The sequence below is a fragment of the Pinus tabuliformis genome, chromosome X (assembly GCF_031772625.1).
Source record: "Pinus tabuliformis cultivar Carrire ecotype Pingquan chromosome X, CPIR1, whole genome shotgun sequence".
Classification (NCBI taxonomy): domain Eukaryota; kingdom Viridiplantae; phylum Streptophyta; class Pinopsida; order Pinales; family Pinaceae; genus Pinus; species Pinus tabuliformis.
The window spans coordinates 675,667,707-675,682,606 of record NC_142308.1 but is presented as its reverse complement, the minus strand read 5'-3'; the positions used below and the strand labels follow the sequence as shown (position 1 = coordinate 675,682,606).

The following is a 14,900-nucleotide window of genomic DNA, read 5'->3' as shown; positions in this document are numbered from 1 at the left end:
TAAAGTTATGGAGCAGAATTTCCTGAATCTGTATGCTTTCCTGAGTGATTTTCTAGTGTCATTGTTATTTTACATTACCTGGGCGGCTGGGCCAAGTACCAATCCTGCAGAATCCAGTTTAGCAGAAATCCAGTTGAGTGTCTTTTTGTCTTGCACTGGCAAGCATGTATGATAATGCGGCTTCTTGACCCTTTAATGGCAGTTCTTTCAACCGTTGTGTAACAGAATCTCTTGTATCTGTATTCTTTCCTGAGTGATTTTGCTAATGTCATTATCCCAGGCTTAGGGTCACTTTTGAATGACTAGAAGTTGGGAACAGATGAATTAATATATTTAGTCATTGTGAAGCTTACTAACTCTATCTCTCCCTGAGTAAATTTTCTTGTCTGCTGTAACTGTTAGTAGAGGGTTTACGTTATTCTGCATTACCTGGTCCAAGGACCACTCTAAGCAGAAATCCAGTTTATAATCTGTTAATAGCAGGCATGTATAGTAATTCTGCTTGTTAATCCTTAAATGGCAGTTCTTCCTACAGTTATGGAGCAAAATTTCCTGAATCTGTATGTTTTCCTGAGTTTTCTAGGCCCATACATTATTCTGCATTACCTGGGCGGACAACCAATTCTCTAGAATCCAGTTTAGCAGAAATCATGTCCAGAATTTGTTTGGTTTGTACTGGCAAGCATGCATAGTAATGCATCTTGTTGATCCTTTAATGGCAGTTTGCTATAGTTATGTAGCAGAATCTGCCGAATCTGTATGCTTTCCTGAGTGATTTTCTTATGTTATTACCCTAGCCTTAGTGCCACTTCTGGATGAATAGTAACTTTTTGTTTGTTTGCTAGAGGTCTGCGACTTGCAGGACTAGCCTGTGGTCTAAGAAACTGTGATCCAGGGGCTTCCAAGCCATCAAAATCACCGGGAGATTGCAACTGGGCCACACCAACCCTTAACATGGCTGGATTTTTTTGGTTCCTCCTCCTGACTATCACGGGTTTCAAACCTTGGCCACCTTATAGAATGAAATCCTCAAAATCCAATCACACTAGCGGGATTGACTGAATGACTAGTAAGCTAGAAACAAATTAATTAATATATTTTATGGAAGAGAATTAGAACATCACACTAGCGGGATTGACTGAATGACTAGTAAGCTAGAAACAAATTAATTAATATATTTTATGGAAGAGAATTAGAACATTAGAGTACCCTCTTGTATTTTTATGAGAAGAAGTAAGTGAAAATATAGTAAATTAACTTATATTCTTGTATCTGACACTGAAAATGAAAACAGGTGCTTGTAGGTTCCCTTAATTTCTTTTGTGGAATGCATTAATGGCAAAAAAAGCAATGTGTTGTTGAAAGTACTACTACTCTTTGGAATCACTTTACAGAAAGGGTCTATTATTAAACTTTCATTAATGCATCTGCCAGTGAGACTTGCTGTGTCTTATTAATTCTCCGAATGCACCTCTCACTCTATTTGGCTCGTGATTTTAAAATATACACTTGTAGAAGGCTTTTTCATGACTATTTTTTGTTTGAAAATTTCATTATTCATCACTTTTTCTTGGTCTTCTTTGCCTGAGCTGGCATTTTTTTTCTTAATTTGCTTTGTATTTTCTGATCTTCTTTCAGATATTCAGTTTGCTGGCTTTTCTTTACATTTCAATGTCAATCTCCAACTAGGTAATTTTATCTCCATCTCTTTTTTCAGTATTTTAACTCATAGAGAGTTCAGTCATCTTGGATTTTCTGTGAAAATTCAATCCTCCTGTATTGATTGTTTCTCTTCAATGTTGATTGGAACTGACCATGTTTAATTTTATTGTATGTTTTTCTCTTCTGTTCTCCATGTAATCTTACAAATTATGCAGATTTTATTATCCTGTTCCATTATTTCAACTTTCCACTTTCATATTATTTGTTTTTGGAATAAAATGTTTTCTTCAACTACTATAAATATGCACAAGTTATTCTATAAAAAAAAATTGGGATGCGACAAGCAGCAGTTGTTATGAGATAAGAAACTCTGAAACGTATCCACTTAATCAGCTTTAAAAGCACAAGCAAAATTTTCAGAACAGGTTCAATAACAAGCACATTAAAATTAAGTCTAAGTACAGCAGAATTATTTCAAGGGCCAGTTGGCTTGTCCAATTTGTCATGTTCATCATGTGACAACAGGAATCATGTCCATATTGGGCAGTGGGTGTTTTGTAAGGGTTTAGGTTTGCAGGTGACATTAATTTCCACTGTAAACTTGTAAAGGAGTTGATCTATCCTAATTAAAGCAAATGAAGAGAATAGAAATGAGAAAGTTGATGGAGAAAATAATGTTGAGAGGTAGCCCGAATGAACGCCAAGTTGATGCCTCTCTTGAGATGTTCCAGCTGGAAGGGCAGTAGGAGGACAAATCAAATGTCCATAGATGACCTGCACACATTTGAACAAGAAGCCAACAATTCTTTCCCATACAGTAAAAAATTCTCTAAGTTGTCCCATGACAAGCATGATTGCGGGAAGAAATAATTAGATTCTTATACCACTCTTATTGACCCGAAGTCAATTCCAATTGATCCCAGATCAATATCATCCTAGCATAGGGAATGCGGTAGTACCGTAGTACACGATGCATCCATCGGTAGTACTATGGTCCCTATCCTCGTTTCCTTGTTCATTGGCCAGATGAGAGGTACTTCCCATGAGTCCCAGACTGCATGAGTAGGATGCCTCAACAGGATGAGGAACCACTCATCCTGCCTACATGTCACCAGGGGTAATCACTAGGAGAAGGCTGAACCACTCACCCTATACACAACAAATTTAAGAGGTACTTCCCATGAGTCCTAGACTGCATGAGTAGGATGTCTCAAAAGGAGAAGGAGGAACCGCTCATCTTGCCTACATGTTGCCAGGGGTAGTCGCTAGGGGAAGGTTGAACCACTCACCCTATACACAACAAATCACTAGGGGAAGGATGAACCACTCACCCTATGATTGTGTCTCAGCAGGAGAAGGATGAACCATTCATCTTGCCTACATGTCGCCAAGGGTAACCCAGGGGAACGCTGAACCACTCACCCTGTACACAACAAATCACTAGGGGAAGACTGAACCACTCACCCTATGATTGTGTCTCAGCAGCAAAAGGATGAACCACTCATCTTGCCTACATAGTAGACCACTAGGGGAAGGCTTAACCACTCACCCTATGGTTGCTCATCGCTCCAAGAAGTACCCCAAGCCCCCCGGAGCTCCCAGAGCTTGATATATCATACAGGACCCTTAGGAGTCTCCACGACTCCTAGTTGTTCTCGGAAAGTCAAGAATTTGACCTTTCCCAAGGGCTTCATTTGAATATCGGCGACATGCACATCAGTCCCAATGTGTTGGAGCCTTCTTGCTCCTTGTTGTACCATATCCCAGATAAAGTGGTACCTGATGTCTATATTCTTGGAGCGATCATAGAACACGAGATTCCTCAACAATCGAATCCCACTCTGGTTGTCACAAAAGATCACGATGGTATCAGCACATGTTCAAACAACTCACTAAAGAGCTTCCACAACCAGACAGCTTCATAGGAGGCCATACTTTCAGATATGTATTCGGCCTCAGCGGTGCTCAAAGCAACCAACTTCTGCTTCCTGCTCATCCGGGATATCGAAACAGAAACCAAAGAGAAACAACACTCAGAAGTGCTCTTGCGATCCTCCACACTGCCTGCCCAAACAACATCAGAATAATCATGCAACCTCACATCTTCGGCAGTGTCTCTCAGTCCATGAGAGATTGTGCCCTAGAGATATCTCAGAAGATTCTTGGCACCAATCCACTGTGAGTGATGAGGCTCAGCCATATGTTGTCTCAACATGCTATCTGCAAAACATATATCCGGACGGGAGTTCACCAAGAAAATCAATGCTACTATGAGTTGATGAAACTCAGAGGCATTTCCCAAATCAGGTCCGACAACACTACCGCATAACTTCTTAAAGTTAAGCTCCATCGGGGTAGCCACGGGCTTGCAGTCCATCATTCCAAATTCAGAATCCAACTCCCCCTTACTTTTGCAAATGAGAGGGTCTGCACCTGTGAGAAAGAGGTCGTCCACATAAAGTACCAGTATGAGAGATCTATCATCCACAACCTTAAAGCAATGGTTTGGATCGGCTTCACTCCTAGTGAATCCTTGCTTCATCAAATAGCTATCAATCCTCTCATACCAAGCCCGGGGTGCTTGCTTCAGGCCATAGAGAGCTTTCTTCAATCTGCATACATGAGATTCCCGATCATGAATCTCAAACCCCTGGGGTTGTCCCACACTCGTGGTCTTGCTATTACATGAGGGGAATGGTCCCCTTGTAAGTTTTCCTTTGGTACACCTCAGACATGTACCTTCATGCTCTTCAAGCACCCCTGTCACCCTCTGTCTTACATCGGGTAGGGCCTTACAATGAAGATGGGCAAACCTCCGGTGCCATAGAAGAGATGTGTCACATGACATGGTCCCCAATGGACTTCCTGCAACTTGATACAGATTGCCAATCCCGAACCCAAGAGTAAAAGCATCTTTGAAATTCTTTTTCCAAACGCGTACCTTTCCATCGATGAATGGCCCCTTGTAACCTTTGTCTTCCATTGCCGAAATGGACACCAGGTTCTTCTTGAGATTAGGTACATATAGAACTTCTTGTAAATGAATCGAGTTACCCTAATCCAATTGAAGAGTAACATTCCCTACACCCTTTACGGGATAGGTGGCATCGTCTCCAAGAATAATCTCCAAGTTTGTCTCCTTCTCTATCAAATTAGAGAGAGCTTCCTTGTATCCAGTGAAGTGCCTTGAAGCACCACTATCAATAAGCCAATTTCCCAAAGTGTCTGGAGGAGAGGTAGTGGAGAGGGCCGATATAAGATAATACTCCTTTTGCTTATCAAAAACAACATTTGATTCTTTATTCTTGGAGTTCCTTGCTTTCTTGGAGGGTCGACCATTTCCTTGATGTCTCGCATTCCTTTTTCCTTTCCCATTGTATCTGTCATTCCTTCGATCATGATTGTGATCATCATCATGTGATGCGTCCCTTCTATTTGGACACTCCCTCGCATAGTGGCCAAAATTATTGCAAGCAAAGCATCTGCCTTTCCTTCCACCCTTAGATCCGAGCTTTCCATTGAAATGACCTTTAGATCTTACATTATTTCTCCTTTTGGCATGAGCGGAGAAAGCAGTAGGGTTGCCTCTATTAGAATGCATTTCTTGTTCCACCATCCTGGCTTCTTCTTGAATGCATCTCGACATCAATTCCTCAAATCTTGGAATTTGATCATTATTGAGAATAATGGTTCTAAATATATACCACTTGGGTGGGAGTCCTTGAAGGGTAGTGATAAAAGTTCCCTGTCAAATATGATTTCTCTAATTGATAGAAGATCATTCTTGATCTCGATGATCCTTAAGAAGTAGGATTGAATATCCTCATCCATGCCTTTCTTAATATCCTTCACCTTATTTTTGAGGAACAAAATTTGATTTGCATCACTAACCTTGAACATGGTTACCAATCTGCCGTAGATCTCCTTGGAGGTGTTTAGATCGGAGATGTAGGCCACTAGATGCTTGTCAATGGAATCTCTAATAATCTTCTTCGCTTTGACTTCACCCTTGGTGTACTTGTTCTTTGTAGCAGCCGGTGCATTTGATGGAGGCTCAAGGATTTTACCCTTCACATAATCCAACACTTCTTGTTCTTCTAATGTCAGATCAAGAGACATCTTCCATCCGTGATAGTCAGACTTTTCACGGAGCTTGTCTTCAGTCGGGAAGTGGGATGAGGAACCCATTGAGCCTTTTGACCTTTCCAACTGTCTTCGGTGATTGCTCTTTCACTCTTGCTTGGGCTTTGTCTTCACCTCAGCTCTGATACCATGTTAAATTTTGGTATGTTCTATGCTTAGAGCAATTTACTTCAATTTTTCATATTAGCTCAATATCAATTCCATCAGCATCAGCATCAACATGATAATAAAGTGTAGATAGAACATAAACATAAACGATAGAAGACAAGCCAAGACAAGAGGACACAAGATTTGGCACTAGCCAAGGACAAACCCCAATGTGGGGAAACCCTTGATCAATTCTTCTTATATTCTTCAATAGTTCAGCAGAGAGAGAGATAGTACAAATACACAAATCTGAGATTTTATGACAGTCTTCAATCATGAATATCACTGCAGCATGTCTTGGTGCAACATTACTCCAATTGCTAGCTGCTCCAACAATTCTGGTTAGGGCACAATATGCAGCCCTAAACTCCCATGACTGTGAGAAGTTGCAGATTTGATGAAGGCACCTGAGGCAGACCTAAACTTCCTCCAAACAGTCCAATAGAGCAGCTCTAAGAAACCCCTTTGCTATGATGTTATGGCCTATGGCCTAGCACATAGCAACTCTGAAGCAAACGTCCTTAAAACAGTTACATAATCATCATTAACGCAACAACACAAAGGAGTAGACTTCAATGCATTCCTTCAATGCATAACAGTGACTTATCAATTTAGCAGACAGTCCTTAAGGCATGCTCATACCAGCTTCCTTTACCTACAACAAACACGCTTGTTTATTCATGCATTTCAACGTTGTGATAAGTCACTTTCTTGCTGTGTTTAAGGGCTATCTATGCTGCGGTTTAGGATTCCCTTGCTGGCTGTAGGTAGTGACCCTAACATCCTTTTCTTGCTGCGGTTTAGGCCTGCGTATGATGCCTCCTTGACTGTGGCCTAGACTAGGCTTTATAACAGCTGCTAAGACTCTCCTTCTTGCTGCGTATAAGTGTCTTCTTGCTGTTGAATAAGGGCTTCACAAACAATGACTAGGGCATCAGTGTATAAGGCCTTTTCTGCCAGCGTATAGGAGCCTCTTGACAGCATATGGATGACCATGGATTAGGTCTTCTCTAGATTGTGTTTTAGGCCTCCTTATGCTGTTGATTAGGGCTGCGTATTGAAGCTCCTTAGGACAACAAGAGCGGCTAGGGCTAGATAAAACGACTAGGTTTCCTTGATTGGGCTGCGGATTAGGGCCTTTTTTTTGGCTGCATATTGAGGCTCCCTTTGACTGTGTCTAGGGCTAGAGCTCCCCTCTAGGATTGCGGCTAGATCCTTCTTTTCTTTGCGGCTAGGGCATGGCTTGATTTCCTCTAAGACAACGTATAGGCTTCCTCCATCAATTGCGTCTAGGGCTTCTCCCTTTTGATCTCTCTAGCCACCAAACCCAAAAGAGTGGAGAGAGATCTTAGGAGAAGTGTGTGTGAAAATGACTTGAAGGTCACCTCTATTTATAGTGCAACGTTGAGGTTGAGATGGGGTAATATGGTTGCTGGCTGACCTTGACAAATTGTCAAGTAACACAAATAAATTCATATCTCCATGAATACATGTCGGAATCGGATGATCTTTAGATCAATCCTACACCTCTTGACGAGAGGAATCCAAGAAAAAATATCAACTGCTATAAATAAGATGACCCACATGGAGTTTGGCCCTAGTTGCCTCTCTATATATACTCCTTCTGTTGGGTCGAATAGCCCTAATTCAGGGCGACTTGATGTGGAGGTGACAAATGACACTTTTGACTCAAAAAAATTCTTTTTACATAATTCAAAAGCCTAAGAAATGTCTATTAAATGTGACAATGACCCTTGAAAAAACGTAGAAGCCTTCGATGGAGGCTATGACCTAGAAAATAAATGAAAGAGCACGAAACCCATGCTTCAATAATATTTTTCTTTTACAATAAATTTTCTTTTGACAAATACAATCATGAAGACCGACACAATTTACATTCTTCAACATGTTAGAGTCCTATAGTGATAGGATTCATAATTTTGAATTTTGCTGAGAGTAACTTTTGTAATGCTGTACACAATGTTTAAAAAAACGGTCGAATCGAATTCGAAACGACCTAGTTGATCCGAGTCGTTGGGATTTTTTGTGACCCGACAGAAAAACGGAACGGTAGGCCGAGTCATGACTGACTCGGCCGAGTTATTGTATGACTTGGCTGAGTCAGTCATGACTCGGTCAACCCAGCCGGTTCTGCAATAACTCGGCCAAGTCAATGAATGCGGCCTATAACCCCAAAAAAATGCGATTTTTCATATTTTTTTAAAGAATTTTTAACTGTTAGCTGAGTGTTTGGGACTCCAAGGTGTTTTCTAAGTTAGTTAAATGCTATTTGGGGTCCATTCCCCTCTCCTAGTATTGATATGCTATTCAAATTTCATGGTAAAAATTCTTAAAGTAAAAGTGACATTCTCCTTAATCTTCATTTTCATCCTTTTACTTAAATTTTTAACATTACCATGAAATGACTCAGGATGTTTGAGAGTGGTTCTGGCCTCATTGGATTTCATATGGAGAAAGTAGAATTTTAGATTTCATTCAAAATCCAGCAGATTTATTAGTTTTTCAGGATTTCAGGATTGGAGGATTGCAATGTTTCCATTGAATTTTGTCATGTATTCGGGTATGGAACTCGTATTTAATCAAGAGCACCAATCCCTCTATGTACCTTGATGTTAGTGACATTGGTTGTCGAACTCCTCTAGGATTCGCTACCAAACCAAGAGCTTTTGAAAATGTCTCTTCTGCTCCCGTTTTCGCTCTCGCTCTCCACTTTTGCTCCTGCTCCCAAGTAACATTGAGCCAGATGATGTTGGCAACTCTAGCAGTAGCTAGCAGTATTGGTCACAGACTTTTGTTGTAGAGGCCATTTATAGCCTCCTTGGTTATGTGTTTTTGTTTTGATCTCTATATCATCATCGTGTATGTATTGGACAGTGCACTGGGTGCCATTTTGATATAATGGATATATTCATGAGCCTACTTTGATCATATGTTGTCTTCTATCTATATTCTAATGCCCCGTGTTTGGAAACATGAAAGAAAATCTTTAAAATTATGTGTTTGTATAAAAAATAAATATTTAATGTATTTTTTACAACGACCGAGTTATTGAAATCGAGCTGGCCGAGTTGATACCGAGTCGGAGTCGGAGTCGGAGTTTTAAAACATTGGTTGTACATACCTTTGCTTTCTGCAACTGTTTTCCATATTAAAATTAAAAAATGTAAAGAGGGTATGTCCTAAAAGAAATATCAAAGGACAAGAAAAATAAGAAAAGGTCAAAAAATAAACAAAAATTGAAAAATATATATATGAACCCCAAAATAAAATCAGACCATGAAAGTGTGCAAGTCCAAGTGCCACTACTCCTTACTTTACTGTCTTAAATAACGGTTGTGTGTAGCTTGTCATACATGCCACAATCCGTGGTAGTCAAACTGCTTAATCTTGACTATTTCATGCTTTGAATTTTATGTTTATAGTTAGAGAATAAAATCTGACCAAACAACGTAACCTTGGTAGATCATTAGATAGGTAGAGAAAATAAAAGGAGCTCATCAGCTTAATATGAGCCCTTGGAAGATATAAGGTTAGAAGTAGATAGTTTATTTTATAAAAGAAAAGGAAACAAAAGGGTTTGCTAGCTTAAGTGCACCCACCAAAGTGAAGAAAAAATGTTAGGTTAGGTAAAAGGGTAGGTAAAGAAAGGTTGCAGAAATACAAGTCATTTGGAGCATGAGCACTATTGTCATGCTTAACTATGTGTTTCAAGTGTGCAAGAGCGGTTATCAATTGAAAAAGCATGCTCATAAGATGAGTTTAACTAACTTCCCCTCCTTTCACAAACTTCTCTCCCTCATGCTTATTAATTTCCCCATCATCCCTTAAAATACCCCTTTTTTCCCTTCCATTTTCACCCTTATTTCATTATCCCATATTTCCCCCTAGAAATTCCTTTAAAATCCCTTCCCCTTTGCCAAACCATCATTATGTTCCATAAATCCCTTTTCCAAGGGTAAAATCCCTTTCCCCCCTTTGTGGAAAGTTATTTTCCCATTTTCTAATTAAAAAACCCATAAATCAACTTATCCTAAGTTGAAAAACCCTTCTGCCTTGAAAAAACCCGCCCGATGGATAATTTGAGTTAATCCGCGAATTAAAGTTAATTAAACACGCTTAAGTATGTTCGATTAGGCAGGCCCCTCCCTAACTTTTCCCCCAATCCCCTCCGCACATCTTTTTAGTGCGATCACCATCTGATCAACACCCATCTAATCTAACGGTTATCGCTCCATTTCGCACGCATTCAACTTCCGAGCTTTAACAACCCGATAGTGCCCGAAATGGGCGGTTTTGCCTGGACCTAGTTTGGCGACGTGTCACCATCACAACATTTCGCATCCCCTCCGAGTTTTACCACCCTTCCCCCAAAAGTGGTGCGATGAGGGGCAAAACCACCCTCTCGATACCAATCACTGTTCATAACCATTTTTCCCGCTTTTCTCAGTTTTTGCCCAATAAAGCCCTGTAAACACCATTTTCACGATTTTTTCAATCATCTGTGCATTCAAAGCTTGAGCTTTCTTGTGCGCCTGAAGTCTACAAACTGCCAAACAATTACCAGACACCATCTTGCCTTTAGCACTCGTCTAGAGCCACTATCTGTCGCCTGCAACCTAAGAACCTCAACTAAATTCACAACACCAACCTCCGGTTTCAGGTATTCTGCAAATATACACCACATTTACCCTTGTTAATATAAAAAAGTTCAATTAATTTAACATTGAATGAACTTAACTTAGCTATCCTACCTGTGAATTAGGCAATTTGCACCCAGACCCTTAAAAAACCTGCAAAACCCAGACCACTGGTCGAACCCCGCCAATTCAATTTCCGATTTTTACCCCTACTTTCCACACAATGACTACCCACATTTCCCTGAATGTTAAGCCTATTTCAACCCCCCACCTTGACCTAGATCACCTACCCTTGGCTGATAGGGATTTCCAAATTAAAGATACATCTTCAGCCTCTGAAAGAATGAAGCTCCACTTTTGGAGCAAAGACAGATTTTTAAACCATGCTGATGATATTTACCTCTGGGAGTCAAATCTCCCCCTCTACTCATTCCCAGAAGTCCATGGTCTCCCAGACATTATCCACTATTGTCAGACTTGTTACATCCCCAACCAGAGAGCTGTAGTAGCCCCCAATCAACAATTGCTCTTCACTATCACTCCAGAATCCATCAATCAGATGTTATAGGTCCATCCCAGCCAAAATTTAGCTCCTTTGTCCATTGGAGGACTACTAGAACTCTATAACTCTATTGATGAGGGTAAAGCCAAGCAAGTTTTCAAAGATTTCATAGTTGCAAAAGAACATACACCAAGTTTTACTCCTCCATACATAGCCCCCATATTTTCACAAACTGCCAGGCATATTATCACCATGATATCTTCCATCCTTGGATACAAAACATATGAACATGTAGATGAAGTCACTTTTGCATTCCTGTCCCTTTTTACCCCTGGTAAACCTCCTACCATCAAGTTTGACTATGCTCAGTTCATTGCAGACAAAATGCATGAACAACTCATCAGATTGCCCACTGAAAGGGTGTTTAAGTTCTCTGTAGTATTGTATTATTTGTTTCTGTACTATCAAACTGATAAATTCCCCATGAAGATCGTAAAAGGTGACAGTAGAGGAAAAGAGAGGTCTGTACTCTATTGGACACCTATTGTCCAGAAATATTCCATTGTTTTTGATTATAAGGACTTCACAAATTCCTTTGTCCACCCAGTGATGAATATGTTGACAGGAACTGTGCAACCTAGGATTAGTCCTCAGATCAAAAGGGTACTTCAACTAGCCAAAAACAGTAAGATAGGAGACTGGTACTTGTACCAGAATCACACAGAGATCATAGTCTATGGCTGCCAACTGGCTCCATACAAATTGCCAAAGTATCTTCCCTTAAGAATTTTTGCCTTGGAGTATTTCAGGCAAATCATCAACTCAGATGATGTCCACTTTGTGGCTGCAAAGAAGAAGGCCCAATTCAGAGTCAAAAGTGAACTGGGCCCCTTTATTTGCAATAATAGACAAGCTGGACCAAAGGCAGACAGTATGTTACAAGAGTTGAAGTTTGCCAAGAGTTTTATGTGGCAGTATGACCCTCATGGAGTAATAACAAAAATGAGAACCAGGGTCAAACTAGCTCCTTATGCACATTATTCAGTGCCTGAAATTGAAAGATATGCCAACCAAACTGAATGGTTGGAAAACACTTTGGTAGATAAAGATAGCACAATTGTTGATGTTGAAAATGCTCTATATGATATTGAGCAACAAATTGATCCAAGTGAGTTCCTGCAGGTCCTAGATCAAGGCCAAAGGATGGATGCTCCCTCTGCATTGCAAACACCCCTGAATAAGGAGAAAAACCCAAAAAGCAGAGAAGAGACTTCTAGTTCCTAGATTAAAATAGTGGATGAGCAAGCAAACCAAAGGAAAAGAAGAAAATCGGATCCTGTATCTGAATAGGAAGAACAAAGTGAGGTGGAAGGAACTGAGTCAGAACCACAGTTAGAATCTCGGCTCGACACAACAAGTTAGAAAGGGAAAGAGGTAGAGGAAACAAATAAGCCCACCACCTCTAACACATAATTGATAGAAAGGCAGAAGTCAACAGAGGTTTCTTCCTTTGTCAGACCAGTTGACAAAGAAAAAAGCATTAAGGATAGATATAAGGAGATTAAAACGAGAAATGAAAAATTGAAAGCTGAGACATATGCTCAGTATTTCAAACACTCAGCTCCTAACCAGAGCAGACTAATGTCTGCATTTGATATTGAGGAGGGAAAGATGCAAATGTCATATTTGTATCCAACATTGCCACAACCCAAGTCTGCAGTAGATTATAAGAAGGCTACATTTGAAGTATTGGTAAAGGACATCCATCCAGTGGACCAAATAGAGTTTCACAAACAAGCTGGAGAGATGATATACTCCACCTTGATTGGTAAGGCCATGGATGCATACAGATTACAAGAGTCCTTGAATAATACCATTGCACAGTTTAAACTTGAGAGGGCCTCCTCCAGTGCTAAAGACACAAGGATTAAATCCTTGGAAGACCTGATCATTGAGCTAGGCCATGACCCAAAGGACATAAAGGCTACTGAGCAATTGATAAAAAAGAAGAATGAAGACATTGCAACCCTGAAAAAACAACTCAAACTGCCTCAGTCACAACACCCTCAAACAAAACAAGTCCTAGAGAGCCAAACTGCCCAGGAGGAAATGCTTGACTTAGTGTTGCAGTTGAACACCTAGCTGAAAGAAATGGAAAAAGAAATGGACAAGTTGACCAAGCAGGCCAGCCTCCAAGAAAATGTAGCCACAGTCATCCCAACTGTCACCACAACAGTACCATCAACATTGGCTGAGAAATTGGCTCCCACAGTTCCATTGGCCACTGCATTACCTGCAACAACACCATCTACTTCAGCAACAGGGTCGACCGCAGCAGATTCTACAGGTGAAGAAGCCAATAAGTTGGCTAAAGCCATGGAAGAGATGTCCCTCAAAGCCAATGAAATCAGGAAACTAGAAGAGAAAGTGAATAGTTTGGAGATAGATTGTAAACTTGCTCAAATTATGAATAATGAAGAACAACACAAGGTAGCAAGATTAACTGAGAGGATAAAGAATCTAGAGAAAGAAATCACTGTGGGTGAGCCATTGGGACAGGCAAAAGAAAAACTGTGGGCCAATATCATTGAATCTGTCAATGATATTTGGCCATAAATTTAGGTAATTTTTGAGCAGATTGATCTAGTTAAAGAGGCCACAAGGGCAATTTAGAAAATTAAAACAGAGCTGGAAGGGATGCCATAAGAGGCTACCAGGATCATTGACTTTTTGAATTCCAAGAACAAATATGAACTGGAAGAATTGGATATTAGTGACAAGACAGGGACCATCCTTGAAGTAAGAAGAGTTCTTACTAAAAGGAGCTTGATGCACAACTTGGAAGACAAGTGTCAGACTATGCAGCTTTCTATTGATAGATTTAAATTCAAATCTGACACTTTGATGCAGAAAGGTTTACCAAGTCTTTTGGGAATTAATGATAAATTGATGACATAAGAGGACTACAACAAAAAGCTCAGGGAAGTTGCCATAACTCAAGTCAACAATGTAGCCATCCATAACACAACAAAACAAGGTATGCCCTCTGGTAAAGTTCTTTACCAAGCTTTGGAAAACTTCTTTTACCTCCAACATGAGGTAAAACACTTGTTTGTAAATAAGCCTACATTTGCTAAGTACACTGAGTTTGACGAGGTTTTCAGGAGGTTGAAGAACATTCAGTTACCAACTGAAGAAAGGTGGGAGTAGCTTATTAACTTTAATTCAAGTTAAGTTTAGAAATTAACACATTTTGGTAAAGACATAATGCAGAAAGTAAATAGGCAGCTGTCCCAGTGAAAGAGTATCAGAGTCAAAGAGTATCAGTAAGAGAAGATAAGTCGAAGAGCATTAGAGGACAACAAAAAGATCAATCAACTAAATATAAAAGGAAATGAGATATAATAGCGCCAGAGAGCAATCAATTAGAAATGTGGCATTGCATTTTTAGAATTAGATATTTTTTCCCTAAAACAAATCCCAAGTTAGTTTGGGATATTTTGTAAATAATTTTGTATAAATACTTCATAATTTGAAGTATGTAGGGTGGATTCTATTAGACATTTCTACGGACTTTTTGATCAGAAGACCCAGAGAATTATTGTATCATTTGCTGAGCCAACAAGCTGGATTGATAAATAAATATCAGATATTTCCAAGGATTCATGTGTTAAGCGAATTTCAGACAAGTATTCTCATGTGTTATTGTTATTTCTCTCAAGTTATTCATAATCTTTAATGTTTTTCCAAATCTAAATGCTATAACTGGAATAATACTTCAGAACTTG

The 14,900-nt window shown here is 39.8% G+C and overlaps 1 protein-coding gene across 3 annotated transcripts in view; it reads left to right on the top strand.

The window, feature by feature from the left end:
• LOC149141786 (uncharacterized) overlaps window positions 1–14,900 on the top strand; it is a 209,235-nt gene that overhangs the window by 2,205 nt on the left and 192,130 nt on the right. The window contains exon 2 of one of the 3 annotated variants that reach the window (XM_089453114.1): window positions 1,639–1,689. The exons of the other annotated variants lie outside the window; for them this stretch is intronic. The gene's annotated coding sequence lies outside the window, so the exon portion shown is untranslated. The remainder of the gene's footprint in view (window positions 1–1,638; window positions 1,690–14,900) is intronic. 3 annotated transcript variants of the gene reach the window in all.